The sequence below is a fragment of the Manis javanica genome, chromosome 9, assembly GCF_040802235.1.
Source record: "Manis javanica isolate MJ-LG chromosome 9, MJ_LKY, whole genome shotgun sequence".
In the NCBI taxonomy this organism is placed as follows: domain Eukaryota; kingdom Metazoa; phylum Chordata; class Mammalia; order Pholidota; family Manidae; genus Manis; species Manis javanica.
The window spans coordinates 90,310,192-90,330,179 of record NC_133164.1 but is presented as its reverse complement, the minus strand read 5'-3'; the positions used below and the strand labels follow the sequence as shown (position 1 = coordinate 90,330,179).

Below are 19,988 nucleotides of genomic sequence, written 5' to 3'. Positions count from 1 at the left end.
CCTAGATAATTAGAAGTAAGGAGGAGTGCCTTATGTAGGAAGTTAATGAAGCCTGCCACAGATTAGGTCTCTTGCAAAAAGACAACTAATACAGTACACTTATTAGCTAAAATGTAATCTTTAACCAGAGTACTTTAAGTGCTCAAAGGGAAGTACTGTTGAGCTGAAAGGAAGGACTGAGAGCTCCAAAATAATTGTTAGAAAAAAGCTTACAAAAAATTATTCTTGGATGGTAACAAACAGTTTTGATAATGTCAAAACTGAAGGTCTATGCTTTCCTTCCAGTGTGAAAACTTTTTTACTTTGCTTCCTCCCTCTCGGGGTCCCTCCCTTTCCCTTCAGCACACTACCTCATTTAGGAGCTCCTGCTGGTATTCTGTTCTTTCACTTTAGTACTTATACATTGACTTGTTGTACTTGTTTTCTTGTCTCTCTCCTAAACAAAACAGTATTAAAAGAGGAATCATGACTTCATTTTTGTCTAGGTCTCTGGACCCAGGTAGTATCAGTCTGGTATTTCTTTTTGGATTTTTTATGAGTTTGTCTTTTTTTTTTGCCATTAATGAGTGAGATGCTTTCAAAGCAAGGTCAAAAGATTTGACTGGTAAAGAAACAACAAGCTCTTTTTTAGATTTATATAGATACTACTTACATAGTGAAATCAAGAGTAGCAAAAGGTGCCAGCTTCCCACAAACTTTTGTCTCACACACCAAAAGGATAACACCAAAAGGAGCCAGATGAATTGTTGAGTGACCAATACTGTGATTGCCACTCGTCCAACACCAAATGAAATGGTGTATTTTTTCCCTACATATGTGTATAACAATAACAATATTATAGACAGCAGTAACAGTAATATAACTTCATTCAGTTACCTGGACCAATTCCAATGTGTGTAAGTATGTGGGAGGTGGTCTTCCCACACATACTTGCACCAAGCAATTCTGAAACACCATCAGGGTGTTGGAGATCTCAATTCTGATGCTATCTGCCCGGAGACAGCACCAGATTTCCAGGTTAAGGGCTCCCTCCTACAAGACTGCCCTCTACTCCCAACTCCAGTAACCAAATTGGCTACAGATTGTAGGTTCCCACAACCTCCCCCTTAGGTTAGATTAATCTGATAGAGTGACTCACAGAACTCAGGAAAACACATTTACCAATTTCATAAAGGATACAAGTTAACAGCCAAATGAAAAGAGATGGGACAGTGTCGCAAATAAACGAGCTTCTGTCTTCATGGAGCTTGGGGCCTGTCTCGGTGGCACATAGAGGCATTCCCCAAGCATAGAAGTGGGAATAAAGTGGGGTTCCCCAAGCACAGAAGCTGTCTCCCATCAAGAAACAGGATCCAACTTAGCAGAGCAGGCAGAGCAGAGTAGGAGACGGAAATGGAGATGGCAAAATGCTCTTCGCAGGGGATTTTGTGGGGGCTTCATTACATAGTTACGACTGACTAAATCATTGGCCACTGGCTGATTCAGCCTTCAGCTCCTGCCCTCAGGTGGGATCCAAAAGTCTCATTAACATGACAAAATACCCATTTCACCTTTAAGACAGCAGTGTTTTCAGGAACTGTGGATGAAGACCAGTATACCTGGGAAATACATGTTTGGCCATGTGAATCACCAAATATGTATTCCTTATAACTCATTATATCGCAAATGCCATGCTGTATCTGAACATTTTTATAGTGTTCAGCTGTACTCCAGTGTGGATAAAATGAGAGTTCCTGTGGCCAGGATTCTCACCTGGCCCTGGTTGACTAGCTCACTGCACACCTGTGGGCAATACATGGCTGTTGACTCTATAAAAAGAGCTCTGCCTGGTGCTCTGGGCACAACATGGTGGCAGAGCTGCAAGGCTGCAGGAGAGCAGAGCAGAGGTTGGAGTGGTGGCAGCACCGAGGACAGAGGCCCATAGGATGGCTGTGTGGGATGACTAAGCAGAGAGGCCCAGAGGACGGCTGTGCAGGACAACTGTGTGGACAGGGGCCCAGGGGATGGCTGTGAGGACAGAGGGGCCCAGAGGCAGAGACTGGCTTGCTGCATGCAGACTCACTCTGAGTAAATGGGATTCTAGTGACTGACCTGCCACCTGGAAATAAAGTTGGGTATAACCCTTTCACCTCAAGAATGTTTTGCTGTCATTTTCTTTGGTCACACTAAATCCATAGTGAACTTGCCCAGGGCTGAAACCCATTGGCAAGACATACAGGCAGGTGAGGCAGAAAATCTCATCAAATCCCAGTAAGCAATGAACTGTCTCATGCCAGGCTCCTTCAGAGACGGTAAACAGAGTGGCAAATGGCCTTGACATTGCTCCTCCTAAGCCTCTCATGCTATCATGTTCTGGGAGGATCACAGTGTGTTGTTCCAAGACTCAGATCAGCTGTGGTTCAAGCCTCACTTATGTGGCCTATGTAGATATGTGCCAGGGTGCTTGGTGCTGGTGATGCTAGGGTTCTTGTTCATGGAGTCAAAGAATGAACATAGCAAACAATCCAGGTAGGAAAGCCAGGGAGAGGCTTTTATTTAGAGATAAAATGAGAAGAGCTCCTGGCTTATGCCAGGAGGGGACAAGAGAGCCGGAGGTGGTGTGTTGTCTAGGGGATTTAGAGGTAGTTGAGAATTTTGGGGAACATGATAAAGGGCTTAAGGGTGTGGGCTTATTAAAAGTGGTCTTAGAATGTTCACCCTTGTTGAGACATTAAGTCCCTTTTAGCATGCTAAAGTGAATCATACACATGATTATAAAGGATTAGCTGTCTTGCCCATGGGTTTCAGCCCCCAGCAAGTTCACTATAGATGCAGTGTGACCAAAGGAATGACAGTAGAATGTTTCTTTGGGGTGAAAGGTTTTATTACCAGGCTTGTTTTCCCAGCAGTATGTTGAGCATTAGCGTCTCTGCCCTGCCCAGGGAACTGGGCCGAACATTCTATATAGTGCAATAATAGCTTATTGCCTAAAGGTGTGGAAGTGGTAGCCTAGCAAAAGGCCAGTTATGTCATCAGGTGGTTTAAGTTCAGTGAGGATCCTGGCCATAGGAGCCCCAACTTCCCCACACTCCACCCCTCCAGGATTCTCACATTACAATCTACATGCTCTCAGTCTTCTGTAATGGGCCCTGTGTGAGAAAGCTGGAGCACTGTAACCAGATTCCACAATAGCAACAGAGAATAACAACAACTTAGAGATAATAACAAAAATTAAAATACATTAAGATTTTGATACAGGTAACAAAAATTATAATAATCCTCAAGCCAGACGAGGTTCCTAATAACAAAGACCTTAGGGGCAATAAGACACATGTTTTAATGACACCAACATAGGCAAATCATGTCCATCAGGTAGGATGCAAGCAAGAGAGTGGTCCTGTGATAGGACTGTAGCAGGAAGGGGGTCCCTTCCAGGTCTAGTATACCATACTTTTACTCCTTTCCCCATGAGGGTTACTGAAGGGTCTATATATAGTGCTACTGGAGGTGCACACACTGGCCATAATAATAAAACAAAACTCCCCAGTAAGATGTTCCTCCCTTCTGGCCATTCAAGATATACTACTGTGACTGTTGGCAGCCACTCTGATGTTATTCCAGGAATACACAGGAGGCCAGCTTCCAGGCCTTGTTCCCAAGGTGCCAGGAGAGCCAGCCATCATTTGTTCATGTGTCAAAAGGTCCAAGGCCACGTCCACTCATTGGAGTCTCCGGGGTTCAGTGCAGTTGGTGCTGGGCAGCAAGATGTTATTCTGATGGCCGAACCTTGGCTTCAGTGATTCTTCCTTGGTTTGTACTTGCAGTTGTACAGGGGAGGCAGCCATATGTGTTAACATGTCTATGGGGCTCAGGGCTCCCTTTTGGGTTTCTCATTCAAACGCCATAGCACAGACCATAGGTGAACTGACCATCCCTGCAGACTATTGGTATCTGACTTTACTCAAGAGTTTAACAAGTCATTGTACCTCTCTATCATGTCTTCTGTGGTAGGATTGTATAGCACATGAAACTTCCATTTGGTTCCCAGCTGTTGCATCCATTCTTGCAGTGTATGCCCAGTAAAATGGGTACCCTGATCATTCTCAATTACCTGTGGTTGGCCATAGACAGCAAAGAGATGCTCCAGGCCTCTTTTGGTCATCTGCTGGTCTGCACAACAGGTAGGAAAAGCAACCAGAAGTCCAGTAGCTGTGTCCACACAAGTCATCACATACTGATATTCTTCTGACACAGGTAGAAGCCCAATATAGTCTATCTGCCACCTGATGAGGAATATAGGCCCCTTAGCTATTGTCCCATGTTGCTGTGGAACTCGGTGTAAGCCCCTTTTGGAGCATATGACACACTCCTGCCAGGCTCTACTAACTTCTTCAAAGGTCCAGGGCAAGCCCCACTGATGGGCTACAGCCCACACTGTCCTTTGCCCCACATGCAACAAACGCTGATGTAACCATTGGGCTACCTCAGAGGCAGGCTTTCCTTCTAACCAACATATCTTAGCCAATTTATCTGCTGCATTTCCTGGGGTTGCCGGTGGCAAATGACCTGTCACATGGTATACTGTAATTATTTTAGTCTGATGACAGGTCCTTAAGTCTTGCCACAACTCTTGCCCCCAAAGGGGTCTGTGACCAACCAGCCAGTTGGCATGGTACCAGATTGGTAGCCACGGGGTCAAGCCCTGATAAACAGCCCAGCTGTCAGTGCAGACCACTACAGGAGAAGGATCCTGGCTGATCACAAGACATACAGCCTGCAAATCTGCACATTGGCTGCTCTTCCCCTCACCATCTTCCATCCATATTTGTCTCAGTCTTAGGATGGAAAGCTATGGCCCTCCACTTTGGGGGCTGCCCACAGCTGGAGCCATCTGTGTACCATGCATCTTTGGGTATAGGGGCTCTTCCCTCCCAATAGGGACTCTCTGCTACTAATGGTTTGAAAGCAAGTTCTTCCTGCTTTTCACTAGTATATGTCACTGGCCCCAATAAGCATTGGAGTTCTTCACTCAAGGGGCTACTAGAGAGGGCAATATGCTGCTGTAGATAAGCACCCCACTTGTCCAGTGTGGGTGTTTGTGCCACACCACTCCTTGGTTTTTGGGTCCACTCTCATACCCACCCCAAGATGGGATAGGTGGTTATTACCTTTATCGGGGCCATTCCAGTGATGGGTTGTGTAGCCAGGAAGGTGTGATACACATTAGCCAGTTGTTTTTCTATCAAAGTGTATTGTACCTCTGCCCCTTTCCAGAGTTGTGACCAGAATCCAATAGGTTGGCGAGTTCATTCAAGTTGCTGTCAGAGACTGCAGCCATAACTGTCTTTAGTCACATGAACATCCAGCTCACAGGCCCTTGATGGGTCTATCACACTCCAGGCCTGCATGGCTCTGTCTGCTCATTTTGATGTAGTAAAGGCAGATGCACATGTCTCATCCCAGTCTCACCTGATGCCCTTCCCTACCAATCAGTATAAGGGCTTCAGAATTTGTGCCAAGTGTGGGATAAACTCTCTCCAGTAGTCTAGGAGACCCAAAAACTCCTATAGCAATGCTACAGTTGTAGGGGTAGGAAATGCCCAGACTTTATCTATAACGGCTTCAGGTATAACTTTGGTCTTACCCAACCAGATGAACCCCAATAATCTGACAGACAAACCAGGTCCCTGAACCTTGGTACTGTTCACAGCCTATCCTTTCTCCTGTAGATGCTGCAGCAGTCTAGGTGCTGCACTTTCTAGATCTGAAAGAGAATCAGGTGTGAGCATGATATCATATCAATATAATGGTAAAGCTGCACTGTTAGCTGTTTCTCCCATGTAGCCAAGTCCTGGGATACAAGTCCATGACAGATGGTGGGGCTGTGGAGGTGTTGGATTCTCCCAGAGGAGGACGCCGCCCCAAATCACTCACGAAAGGCATCTCTTGATGCAATAAGCAAGAGGAATTTATTCAGGAACCAGCTAGCTGGGGTCCAAGTTAGCCCAATGCAGCGGGTCTCAACAAGAACCCTGAGCACACAAAGCCAGAAGGTTTTATAGCATTTGCAAAGGGGGCAACATTTTCCACAATCACAATACAGTGTTTTTCAATAGACACATAAATCTTTGCCTGGGGCCACATCATGGGGTCTGGTTAGATAAGATTACCTTCGGAATGTTTAGGGTGGTTCTAGCAAGATAAGCTTGGTGTGTATGATTAACTGATTTGAGGTCAGCTAATTAAAGGTCACTACATTTAACACTGGCTGACTAACTTGTTTTTCAAGATTCTAATAATTTTCCTCCTTCTAGGTTAGGGGGTGGTATTTAAGCCTTTAAGATGGCTGTACTTATGCTAACTTTTGATTCTTCAGATCCTACATTTCCCCACTTCTCTTTAGGGACATTCCAATCATGGAATGTTTGTGTTTCCTTGTTGGGTGAGTGAATGATATTGTTGCCTCAACATCAGTACATGAACGGCACTCACTCTTTCTCTAACAAAAGTTATCAGCTGATTTAGTATGCAGGGTCCTAAAGTGAGGAGCAACACAAGGATGAGTAAGGGCCCAGACAGAGTGGATATCAGGGTTGTAAACCACGGGAATCTAGTGAACCAAGATTCAAATAGCCCTTGGCCGGCTTCCCGTTCTTTCTCTGGTCTAGCCCTTCTCTAAGCTTTGACATTGAATCTCTTACTATTCCGGAATGGTCTGCATAAAAGCAGCATTCTTCTTTTAAAGCTGCACACAGTCCTCCTTCTTTTAGGAACAGCAGATCCAGCCCTTGTCTATTCTGCAAGACTACTTCAGAGAGGGAAGTCAGAGATTCTTCAAGTTTTGTAATGGATTGCTCTATGGTCTTTAAGTCTTCATCAATAGCTGTCCTTAGTCCTTCATAATGTTGGTTCCCTTGGACAATAGCGGCTGTCCCCATTCCCACTCCGGCTGCGACTCCTATCTCTAACAACACAGCTAAGGTCAGCGAGACCGGCTCTCTCCTATATCTATGCCTAGGTTCAAATTCAGCTATGAATGAGAGATTATCATGATACATCAACCTGGGCACCAGCTGAACTATGATACAGAAATCACGGGAGGAGTTGAAGGCAGAAGTAGAGACACATGGGGTCACTCCAGTGTTACAAGCCCACTATCCCTCGGGAGGAGGGATTATATACCTGTTTTTACCAGGGAAGGCTATGGGTATGGTCTCATTCTTTCTTCTACAGATAGAGACTCTAGCTGCTGCTAGGGAAAAGGGGCGATGACCACTCTGGCTGCTTCGTGCTGAGAAGGGGGCGCAGTAAAGGGTGCAGCTAGGTCTCCATCACTGGTCAGTTGAGAGGGCCTCAGAAGGCTGGCGCTTCTATTCTGGGTTTAATTTCTATTACTATTTGCAGTTTTGTGGCTTCTAGGCAAGATAAAACAAATTGTGTTATTAGGTTATGTAGCAACATCTGGAGTTGGATTTTTTATTCTGGAAGGAGGCTGCATTATTGAAACAATACTTCTCTCTAAAATCACTCTCATTTTTACTAGAAGTAACTAGGTTAAGAAAATAATTAACAGCTGGCTTGATTATTTGCACCGGTGCAGCAAGAAGAGCAATTGATTACACAGGCTCTTTTAAATATGCTTTGCTGGAACTTTTTGTAAGGAATTTCAGATTGAACTTTTAAAGGCCTCTTGAGGCCAGACAGCCAAACCAGACTTGCCATCAGTCTTTGCCTGCAGTACCTGTAGATTTGGATGAATTCTTCTCTTCTCGAGGTCTCTGCACCTGCCAGGAAGTGACTTTCTTTACTCACCTGGTAAGGCTGCTGGGAACTCTGTAAGCAAGGTACCAGGCCAGTTCTTCTAAGGGGCTTTGTTGGCTTTATAAAGTCAATCTTAGTTCCTTAAAGTTGTTCACATCTGAGTCCATACACATGTCTCTCAGGTATGACATTCCAGTCAAAGCCCTGGTAGTATAACCAGTGTTCTTAAGTAGTCTTCTCACAAGGAAAGCAGATTCTTATTGAACTCGTGCAAATAAACATACTGCCATGGAATACAAAAACAGTCACTGAAAATTTTTAAACTCTGGAGGGATCAAGTAGAGAGAAGGATGTTTCAATTCTGCTCATAAAGATAGTCATTTACTAAACTGTTGTCAGTTTAAGAGAACAAGGTTAAAACACTTTATCAGCAACATTTGAAACAAAAAGACACAAAATTATTTTCTTTAGTTTATGTAAACTTATGTAACTAATACCTGTTCTGCTCAAATCTAGTTCCTTACTAGTTTAGGAATAATAAAACTGACTATAAATGACAAAAGACTTACAAATGACAATGGTTAAAGATCTGATGAGAGCTTACTGTAAGACAGTTGACATAAGGAAATTCTGATATTTCTGTAATACAAAACATTCACTAACAAAATTTAGCATCATTCTCTTTGACAGTGCTTTTCTGGTAAATATATATATCAGATAAACAAGCCAAACCAGTCAAATACTTTCTCCAATTGTTGGATTTCCCTGAGGAAGGCGCCGCCCCAAATCACTCACCAAAGACGTTTCTTGATGCAACAAGCAAGAGGAATTTATTCAGAAGCCAACTAGTTGGGGTCCAAGTCAGCCCGTCGCAGCGGATCTCAACGAGGACCCTGAGTACTTACAACTAAGTGGTTATATAGGATTTTCTGAGGCATTCAGCCCTAGAGGATTGCCATGGTTACAGATTATTTTGTAATAACAAGATAACAATACTACAAAGCAAGATAACAATACTACAAAGGCAGTAATTTTTCAAACCTACGATTTCTGGGTTAGTGCCACGTCCTGGGGGTGTAGCAAGGTAGGGTCGGCTTTTATGCTTAACTAACCGAAAGGTTAGTGCTGCCAGCAGTCATGATTAATTAGCTTGTTTTTCCAGAGGAGTTACCTGGTTTCAGTTATTCCCTCTGAGTCATATATCAGAATGGCTTTTTGGGCTTCAAGATGGCCACTCTTAGGCTAACTTATTTCTCAGGGAGGTTGGGGTCCTACACAATGAGAAAAAATCTTCTGACATGTTCCAGGGGCCCTCTGGAACATGTCAGAGTTAACTAGAGGTAAAAGCACTTTTTTGCATTTAATTCTATTAGAACTGTCTATCATTACACATTTATTATCTATATACCCAGCCAGCACAGTAAACGAGATACTTTAAAAAGGTGGAGCAGCAGGGGAGACTGCTGCTGTCAGTTTAAAAGACAATATATAGAAAGTCAAAATAATTCTAGGTTACTAAGCATTCTTGAGAGAATGGTAGCAGATGGTAGATTCCTCTGCTTTCATCTTCAGGAAGGGAAAAAAAGCTACAATAAGAATTCACATTTAGCTGAAAGAACTGTCTAAACTCAAGGCAGAGTATAATATCACCAGGCATACAAAAGACCTGTTAGAGATACATACAAAGAATGAATATGGCTATAGTCAAATTCAACTTAAAAGTTTAAGCAGAATTTCAAATTTAAATGTCTCTTTCTTTCACACAGATATTCAGATATGACCAGAAATATGCTTTGAGATGAAAGAGATCAGGCATTTTACTTCTTCATTTAGGGACTGAGAAATGATGACCTTTGGCTTACAATCAATAGCTTACAAACAGTGAAAAATAATAAGAACATAACTCAGCATAAGTGTATAAGACCAGATACAAAAAAGCAGAGAAAGTGCTTAAGTCTACAGGTCTTCCCTGAAAGCTTCAAGAATGTTTTACTCTTTAATAGTAGATAGAGCTTTTTAATAGAATTTGCATAGCAGCTTATAAGATTATTTGCATTAAAAAAATATCGAGTCCTCCATGTTTTTTAAAACATACAAACATATCCACAGCATATAAATTAAACAAGAAGACCTGGTGGTTCTCAAAAAATCTATTACAACTTTTCTCAAAAGTAGTCACACGTTCGTCCATCTAAACCTTTACAGTGAAACCTGTTTTTCTGGGAGAAACATAATCTTGTCCAGATTCTACAGTTTAATTTTTAAGAATAAATTTTGGTTTGTTAACTAAGTGCATTTAATCAGCTGAAAAAAGCTTTGTTACCATTCTGCTTAGGATAAATTAAGAAAACAAATAATCAGTAACAACTTTAATCATTTGTTGGTTAGAGATTTTTCCACTTATAAAAATATATGGAATAAATAATTCAATTTCTCAGGCCATGCAATCATTTTCAATAACAAAATATTTCAAAGGCAAATAAAGGTTATACAGTTGTTAACAAACTTTAGCTTTTAGTCTTTTTAATATTACGATTTCATTTTTTTTTTTTTTTTAATATTCTGGCAACTCACTGAGACTTTAAGCATGAGAAACTGCTTTGATCTTTCAACATTAAGAGCAGACTAACAGTTAAAGAAAACTGTTTAACTGGAAACGAGATTCTAATTTTGCTGTGCACTCGATACCAAGACTTACTCGCTTCAATTTCACATAGCATGACTATACTAACTCTTCCACAAGCCTTCCACAACTTTCTTTTTACATTCAGTGTTCTCTCTCTTTAAACAAATAGCTGCACTTCAGAACAATCACTCTTTTTTACTTTCAACAAAACGAATTTCCGTTCTTTACACTTTCTCTCATCAAAACATACATCTTCCAGCATAGAGAAATGCCCTCTCTATCACCTTAAGCAGTTCTAACCAGAACTCAAAACTATTAGAAACTTCAACTTCCAGTGAACACTGAGAAGCAGGACACTGCAAACTGTCAAACCAACATTCCCTAGACTGACAAACTTATGAACACATTCTACAATTTCTGCAACCATGAGCTTCACAGCACAATCTCCCAGCAAACACAGAGCACATCTTCTCAACTTAACAAAACTCTAAGGCTTTAAGTTACTACAAAGATTCTCAGGCTGCAGGTAGGCATACACACTGCAACACACAATTAAAAAGGTGTTCACTTGCCACACTTATTCAGCTCACCTACCTGCAACAACTAAGCTAGCCTACTCACAAGACCCCCACTGAACACTAGACAAAGCCAAGCTTCTAAGCATTCTATTCTTAAAAGATTTAGCAGATAACATGACTCAAATGACTCTAGGTAAACTCAGGCAGCCGACAACTACCAAGACATGCCCGCCTTAGGCAAACTCAAATTAGCATTAATGCTTAACACTTTTTTATCAGGTTTTCTGGAAGTTTTAGAATACTCAATTTTCACAAGCGCTTGTCTTTAAATTAATTTCATTAATACCATCCGGAGGTAGAAAGATATATTCATTTACACACTTAGGGGGTTGTCTGAGTCTGTCTCATTGTCAGTATAACAATTATTAGGCACGTGAAAGACACAAAAAACAGACACACAGAGATTAGACACACAGCGGCCGCTTTTTGTTTTTTCTCAGATTTTCAAACAGAAACCGAAAGGAATCAGAGGGTTGATATTCCTGGCGCCTGAAAATCAACCCTATCTCATCAGATTCACCTTGCTGGAAAAACAGACGGGAGGCTACCAGGTGTCCCTGGCCTCCCAACCTCCCCGAGGCGTCCCCCAGGGTTGCAGCCTGCGGTGCTCCTAGTACGTCTACCGACCGCAGTCTCGACCCCTTTACAGGATCGGGACAGCTGCCAGACAGTGGGTACCCCCTTTCAGAATTCTGACCGGTCTCACTGAAAAACAGAAAACAGAACACAGACAAACCAAGGCGCCACTAATCTTACCTCTTCCTCCAAGAGCGACTTCGGGAGTGAAGCGGGGTGAGCGCATGATCCCGGACGAGCCCCCAAATGTTGGATTCTCCCAGAGGAGGACGCTGCCCCAAATCACTCACGAAAGGCATCTCTTGATGCAATAAGCAAGAGGAATTTATTCAGGAACCAGCTAGCTGGGGTCCAAGTTAGCCCGATGCAGCAGGTCTCAACAAGGACCCTGAGCACACAAAGCCAGAAGGTTTTATAGCATTTTCAAAGGGGGCAACATTTTCCACAATCACAATACAGTGTTTTTTCATAGACACATAAATCTTTGCCTGGGGCCACATCATGGGGTCTGGTTAGATAAGATTACCTTCGGAATGTTTAGGGTGGTTCTAGCAAGATAAGCTTGGTGTGTATGATTAACTGATTTGAGGTCAGCTAATTAAAGGTCACTACATTTAACACTGGCTGACTAACTTGTTTTTCAAGATTCTAATAATTTTCCTCCTTCTAGGTTAGGGGGTGGTATTTAAGCCTTTAAGATGGCTGTACTTATGCTAACTTTTGATTCTTCAGATCCTACAGAGGTAGTCCTGCGGAAGGACAGTGAAAGTCCATTGCCATCCTTCCCACATGAAGGCAAACAGTTCCTCTTTCCTGCTCAATGCCAATGGAAAAGAACGCATTAGCAAGATCTACCACATAATGGTATGTTACTAATTCATGACTGAGTGTATCCATCAGGCCTGCCATAGAGGGGACAATAGCATGCACAGGGGTATGACTTTATTCAATTCTCTGACTCCATGCACAGGTATGACTTTTATTCAATTCAATTTATCTATAACTGTCATATGCCAGGAGCCATCTGGATTTTTTACTGGCCACACTGAGGAATTGAAAGATCTATGGGTGGACTTTGTAATACCCACCTTTTCCAGCACCTGGAGAGTTTCTCTAATCTCTTTATCCCCTCCAGGCAGTTTCTATTGTTTGGTATTAATCACCCCCTGAGGCACAGGCAAAGCTATTGGCGGGTGCCTATCATGTCCCCTCAGAACTGCCTTTACCACATGTACTCTCAGTCTGAACTCATCTGCAGTGGTCTGCAACCATAGACCCTGCAGGATATCAGTCCCCAAAATATACTCAGATATAGGAGATATATAGCCAATATACTCTTTTGGGAATAGATGCCCTATTCCCAAAGGGATTTGGGCTTGCTTCACTCTGATAGCCTTCCCCCATATTCATCTATGATAGTGGGGGTCCTGGGGAACCACTCAGGGTTACCATGAATCAGTGAACATTCAGCCTCTATGTCCACCAGAGCCAGGACACATTGTATGTTCACTGGGGACCAATGGATAGCTATTTCAACATGTGGCCTCCGATCCCCCCCTGGTCCCTCAGGGCAGGTACCTCGACCTCCCCCTCAGCCAAACCATGTTCCCTAATAATCTTCCTGTGTGGGCTCAAGTGAGGTTGGCTTGCTCTCCAGCAGGAAGTCTTGCAATCACATAAGCCAGACTTGTGGCTCTGTCTCTGACCTCTGCCTCTGTGGTCTTAGTGTCTGGACCTGCTGCTCTGGTTTCAGTTGTTACCATAGCTCTAGTAAGATCCTATTTGACTTCCCATCTGAAAGCAAATTCTGGCATGCTAAGACCCCCACCCCTCAAGATCCAATCACCACCATCCAGATGGTCACCCATCCCTTAAGATCCAATCACCAATGACCAGATGGTTGCCCACCCCTTAAGATCCAATCACTAATGCAGAACACACCCTACCCCTACTCCTTAAAAACATGCTTCCTCACCCATGAGCTGCTGCTCCCTCTCTCTGGGGGTCAGCCATTTTCTCTTTCAGATAACAAAATCTCTTGCGTGGGTCCATGTCTGCTGAGTCATTCTGGGGTAAGGAGGGTCGCTGTGAGATGCCCTTTCATTGGTGCTGTGACTTCGGATGAGGTTTTCCCATTGACTTTGCTCTTCCTCCCAGAATCTGAGTTGCTTTGGGAACCCTCACTACCTGATCCTCCTTCACAGGCTCACCATCCATTTCCCCGGTCGCTCATCTTCTCGCCCAACACCAGCCTTCAATTTGGTAAATCTCCTCTTCATGGTCAACTTAAATGTCCCTTTGGAACATGGGAAGTGACCTTTGAGTGTCCAGCACCCCCAAGGGCTCCTCCGGTACAGGGGCACCCCCAACCACAACATTCAGAGTCACAGTTGATCCCAAGTCAACCTTTCCTCACCTTCTGCCTTTTCCCACGGTGAGAATCTCTACCCCTTGGGGTTTGTTATCCTTCTCATCTAACAAAATCCTAGTACCAGGTGTCAAACCTCGGTGTTTTCACCTGGACCACTCAGAGGTGGTGATGACCCCCTAACTGTGTCTGGTCTTCTCTGCGACCTTCTCAGTTGCTCTGGGACACCTCAGTGACTTGTGAATGGTCTCATTCTCACCATGGGATCTGGCCCCTCCATTCCCACAGATTCACCGCTAGGGTGCTTACTCAATAATCTAAAACCCCTCCACCTCACTCCAGACCTCAAACCTTTTAAGCTTATTTGCTACTGTAATGAGATCTGGCCATAATATTCCTTGGACAATCAGTCTAAATGGCCTCCCAATGGTTCTTTAGATCCTAAAATTCTCTGACTTATACAACTTCTGTGAGCTCATGGGCAAATGGAAAGAGATCCCATATATCCAGGCTTTCTCCTACCTCTGAACCAAGCCCGCTCTCTCTCTCCCTTGCAATCCTAAACATCTCCTCCTGGCTCTAAAAAACTTCACTCCACCACCCACCAACTCCCACCATGTCCTCTGACTTTGACCCTGCTGATGAACCTCCTCCCTACTGATCTCAAACCCCTACAGCTCCCCCTCAACCACTAGTTCCTCTCCCGCCACAACCTCTTCTGCAAGATCAAAATCCCAACCCTCCCAGCTCCCCTAGTGCTGTTGCAGGAGCTGCAGCACCGCCCGCTCTTCCACAACCAGTTCCCCTTCCCTCACTCAGTCATGTGCCAAGCCCTCCTGTCACTGGCTCTCAAACCCAGATCCTAGCCCCACTATGGGAAGTAGCCATTATGTAGGGCATTGTCCAGGTCCAGGTCCCTTTCTCTCTCTCTGACCTATCTCAAATTGAGATAAGATTAGGCTCTTTCACCTCCAACCCAGCTACTTACATAAAAGAGTTCCAGTAACTAACTCAGTCATATGATCTTACCTTTCATGATATTCACATGATCCTATCCAACACACTTTTGCCCGAGGAGCAGAGGCAAGTCTGGGAACAGGCTAGAACTCATGCCAATGAGGTTCACCAAACTACTCAGCTCATCCAATTGGTACTGAGGTGGTTCCTGACTGAGACCCTAATTGGGACTATAATACAGCCGGGGAAGTCACCAGACAAGATCAATTCATCACCTGCCTTGTGGCATGTCTCAGGAAGTCAGCCAATAAAGCCATTAACTATGAAAAACTCCAAGAGGTTATTCAGGATAAAAATGAGAATCCCTCTATGTTCCTAGACTGCCTCACCAAAGCTCTTTTAAAATATACAAACTTAGACCCTGAGACCCCAGATATTACCCCTGACATTAAGGCTAAACTTAGATGTCTAGAGAAGGGACCTTTAACTCCTCAGGCAGAAGTCCTGGCAGTGGCCTTCAAAGTATATAATGGAAGAGATGAAAAAGCCTGTAAACAAAAATATCAAATGTTGGCTAAGTCCTTTCAACCTATCTCAACCACTGGTGCTCGGGTATCCTCACTTCCTAAGAAGCAGCCAGGAGGACCTCCTGGTCCATGCCTCAAATGTGGTCAAATGGGTCATTGGGCTAGAGCCTGCCCAAATCCCCAGAAGCCCCCCAGTCCATGCCCTAAGTGCCATCAGGAGGGACACTGGGCTGTTGACTGTCCTCTTACACTGAGAGGTGCCAGGCCATCCAGCTCTAACACTCCACACATAGACCTTCTGGGTCTGGCAACTGATGATAGAGGGGGCCCAGGACTCCTTCACCTGACTACTACCATCACTGTACAGGAGCCCAGGGTAACCATTGTGGTAGCGTGTAGGCCCATCTCTTTCCTTTTGGACACCGGGGACACATACTCAGTCCTGAAGGAGTTTTGGGGACCTACCTCCCTCTCACAGTCCTCTATAGTTGGGGTAGAGGGCACACCTTATCAACCTTTACAAACTCCCATGCTTCACTGCATCTTTAGAGACATTGCCCTCTCTCACTCCTTTTTGGTGATTCCCCAGTGTCCCATCCCCCTATGGGAAGAGACCTATTACACAAGGTTGGAAATTCCATTACTTTCACTCCCAGATTGCACCTCAACCACGACTCGCCTTCAATCCCACTTTTACTCGCCCTCCAACCTGCTGTGCAAACCCAATTCCCTCTCCTTTTCCTCTGCCACCCCATCTGGTCAACCCTGTAGTTTGGGATACCCTCACCCCCTCTATCACCACCTGCCCCCCAGTAATTACCAGACTTAAAGACCCTGCCTCTTTTCCCTCTCAACCTCAGTACCTGCTGCTCCTCAAGAGTTTACTGGGCCTGCAGCCAATTATCTAGGAACTTTTACACAAAGAGCTACTATGACCAGCCAATTCCCCTTACAACACCCCGATATTGGCTATCAAAGAATCTAATGGCTCTTATAGGCTAATTCAAGATTTAAGAATTATCAGTGCAGCTGTTTTTCCAATCCAATCAGTAGTCCCTAACCCCTATACTTTATTATCCACTATCCCCACCTCTTCGACTTAATTCTCCATCCTTGACCTCAAAAATGCATTCTTCATGATTCTCCTCCATCCCAAAGGGACCACTTATACTTTCAACTCCACAGACTACAAATCCTCCAGTGATCTACTCTACAACCCAAACAGGACCTCCTTACAGCTGCATAAGGTGGCATATGAGCCCTACTCCAAGAACAATACTGCTTCCACACCAACAAATTCGGTCTCATCCAGGATGGTGCAAAACGCCTCCGTGAACAAGCCTCCAAACTCCTAGAAAACTACCCTAACAATCCGTTCCCTTACCCCTTCAATTGGCTCCTGCCCCTTCTAGCCCCTATTACCTTTGTTATTTTTCTTCTCCTTTTCCTTCCCTGCTTCATTAACCTATTCCAAAAATTCATTCAAAATCAAATTTTGAAAATTTCTAACCATACTGTTAACCAGTTACTCCCCCAGGGCTACCAAGGCCTTCTCACGAAGAATAACGAAACCAGCTAGATGACATCACAAATCATCTCAAGATGCCCACCTTTCCCCAACTCTACAGCAATGGCCTTGCTAACCCCAGAATCTGTGCCCCCTTCCAGTAGGAAGTAGCTAGAGAATGAGATTCTATGCCCAGTTCCCCAGAGGCCCAATTAAGAAAAGAAAAAGATGGGAATGAAGGCAAATTCTGGCACACTAAGACCCCCACCCCTGAAGATCCAATCACCAATGCAGAACACACTCTACCCCTACTCCTTAAAAATATGCTTCCTCACCCATGAGCTGCTGCTCCCTCTCTCTGGGGGCAGCCATTTTCTCTTTCATATAATAAAATCTCTTGCATGGGCCTGTGTCTCCTGAGTTTTTCTGGGGTAAGGAGGGTCACCGCAAGATACCCTTTCACCATCTAATTCTCTTCCATCTGCTCCTGTCCGTATTACATCAACACACATCTGGGTCCTCGTAACCTTTATGTGGCCCTTTAAATTCTTCTTCTGAGTAGCTGACTTTCTTTCTTTCTGAGCTGTCATTGCTTCAGCCTCTCCTAAGTCTGCTATTGCATGTGTCTCCTCACTTATGGGATACCCTAAGTGAGGGGAAAGAATGGCCACTAGAGACCCAAAGAGAGATGTGACAGCTGTTTGAAGTATAATATTTTTCATCCCAGTACTGAAAATCTCTTCATCTGGGCTATAATTCTCTGGATTATAGATAGCATTTCTTATGCCTAGCTCTCATAACACCTGTTGGAGCTGACCATATGTCTGCCATCTAACAGGAGAGGATGGTAGATCACCTGAATTGGGCCACACAGCACAAAGTGCAGCCATAAGCCAATCGAGGAAAAGTGACTCTCTGGGGTCTGATGTGCATTTTGTAATCACTGCCTCAGGCAGGCTGCACTGTCAGGGAAGACAGCTTTCCCATCTCTGATCCCGACAGAACAATTCCATCCACCCCTAAGTCCCACAGACACAGGAGCCAAGCTGATATTGACTCCGAGGGCTTCTGCCTGAACTGGGAGTCCAAATCCACCAGCTCAGCCTGAGTATAGGGGCAGAGCATAGAGTGCTTCATGACCTGTGTAGGGGGCTACTCCTCTCCTTGGAGAGCTCTTGGATGCTGTGTCTTTATTTTCTTTACAACCACTGGGCATACTTTCAATACAGGAGGGGTCAGTGCCTCCGGCACCACCCCTTCATCCTTCCCCAGCAACGCCATTTCTGGGGCTGATGGCACCTTTCTTTCCCCTCCCTCGAGTGCCTCCTCTGCTACAACATTTACTTTTTCTACCGTGCCTCGCAGTAATGCTAGCTCAGTCTTCAGCAGCTCTTTTACCTTCACCTCAATGCTTCTCAGCTGGCATTCTTGTATCACCTCCACCCGTGTTTCCCTCAGGATTTGTCTTTTTCCTTGATGACCTTTTCCTCCTTCAGAGCACCTGGCAGCGCTGCCATCTCGTTCTGTAAGGAATCTTTTACCTCTTCAACAGCACCTTGCTGCTGGCATTCTCATGCTGCCTCCTCTCATATCAATGCCATTTCCTTCTTCAGGGAATCCACAGAGGTTTGCAGCTTGTGTTCTCATGCTGCAGTTTCTTGGGTCTTTTTCAGGAGTGTGTCCTTCTCTTCTGTAGACTTTTTTAATACTGTGAGAAGCAGCCAACCCACAGTCCCTGCTGCCTCACAGGCACTCTGTCTCTCAAAAGACCTACTTACTATACCAAGGGCTATAGCCCTACTGCCTCAGGTGTCACCTCCCCTTGCCTTCAGTCCTGGGGTGTGGCCCAGTCCTCTAGGAGGCAAGTCACCTCAGACCACATACCCATTGTGGGACAGTCCACTGTCTTCCCATTCATAGGCACAGCCCCCTGAAGCACCCCTCCCATAAGAGCAGCATGTCTTTTCCTTGGTAAACAATGATCCCTGCTGATTTCACCTATTGTCTTGCCAATTGGTTTCAGGCCCCTGCAAGTTCACTATGGATACAGTGTGACCAAAGGAATGACAGTAGAACATTTCTTTGGGGTGAAAAGGTTTATTACCTGGCTTATTCTCCCAGCAGTAATTCAAGCACTATCATCTCTACCTCTGCCCAGAGTGAAAGGAAAGGAGCGACACATAGCAGCAATTCAACAGAGAGTTCCGCTTTATTAGGGAAAGGTGCTGGGTTATATAGGAAGGGGCATGAATTGATTGAGGTGTCACTTCTACGGGGCTGCTGACTGTTGGCTAGGTGCTGGGATTGGGAGGGGGGCAAGAGGTGATTGGGCTTCAGGTGGCGCCGGCGGGAACTGAGGACCCCGAAGAGAAGCCGGAAGTTTGCCATCTTACTGGTGGGGACCCTTCATTCCCCCCTTTCTCCTCTATGGGTTTGTGGACGTTGCTTTCTCTCTGGCTGCTTCCTGCTGAACAGGGGCGGAGAAGGGAGTGAGGGCTTGAGGATTGGGAGGAAAGGGTTGATAGGACTCCCCGCAGTAAGGACGAGTAGATGTGGACTTCTTCAGGTTTGGAAATCAATGAAGGTTCCCTGTAACCACAGGTTGGCCAAGAGGATATGGGTGTCAGGAGCCAGGCGTCTGCACCTATTGTTTCCAGGAACAGTTTCCAGTGGAGAGAGGGGTGCATCTCAGCGTGTGGTGAGGAGGTCACGTGAGGGTGAGGGATCTTCTGTGGCCAGAAGCTGGTAGTTCCTGAGTAAAAGCTGGTTGAAAGCTTGATTAGAGATTTTTCCGACTTGGGATTTGATGAACTTTATTATACAGGGTAAGAAGAGACAGGCGAGAAGAATGATTATTATGGGGCCTGCAATGGGCCAGAGCTAGGTGAGGAGGGGGTTTGTTAGTATTGAAGAGAATGGGTTGGAATTGGAAGCAGAGTGGAGACTGGAGGCAAGGTCGGTGAGTTTGGTAATGTCAGTTTCTACAATGCCGGATTCGTTGATGTAATAGCAGCACTCTTCCCAGAGGAAGACGCAGGTGCCGCCCTTCTCGGCTGTAAGCAGATCTAGGGCCCGCCGGTTTTGAAGGGTGACTTTAGCTAGCAAAGTG

At 44.8% G+C, this 19,988-nt stretch overlaps 1 protein-coding gene across 1 annotated transcript in view; it reads left to right on the top strand.

Moving 5' to 3' along the window:
• The first annotated feature begins 12,004 nt into the window (after positions 1-12,004).
• Positions 12,005-19,988, top strand: part of ZNF24 (zinc finger protein 24) — a 49,063-nt gene continuing 41,079 nt past the window's right edge. Inside the window, exon 1 of the mRNA XM_073212910.1 lies at positions 12,005-12,384. The gene's annotated coding sequence lies outside the window, so the exon portion shown is untranslated. The remainder of the gene's footprint in view (positions 12,385-19,988) is intronic.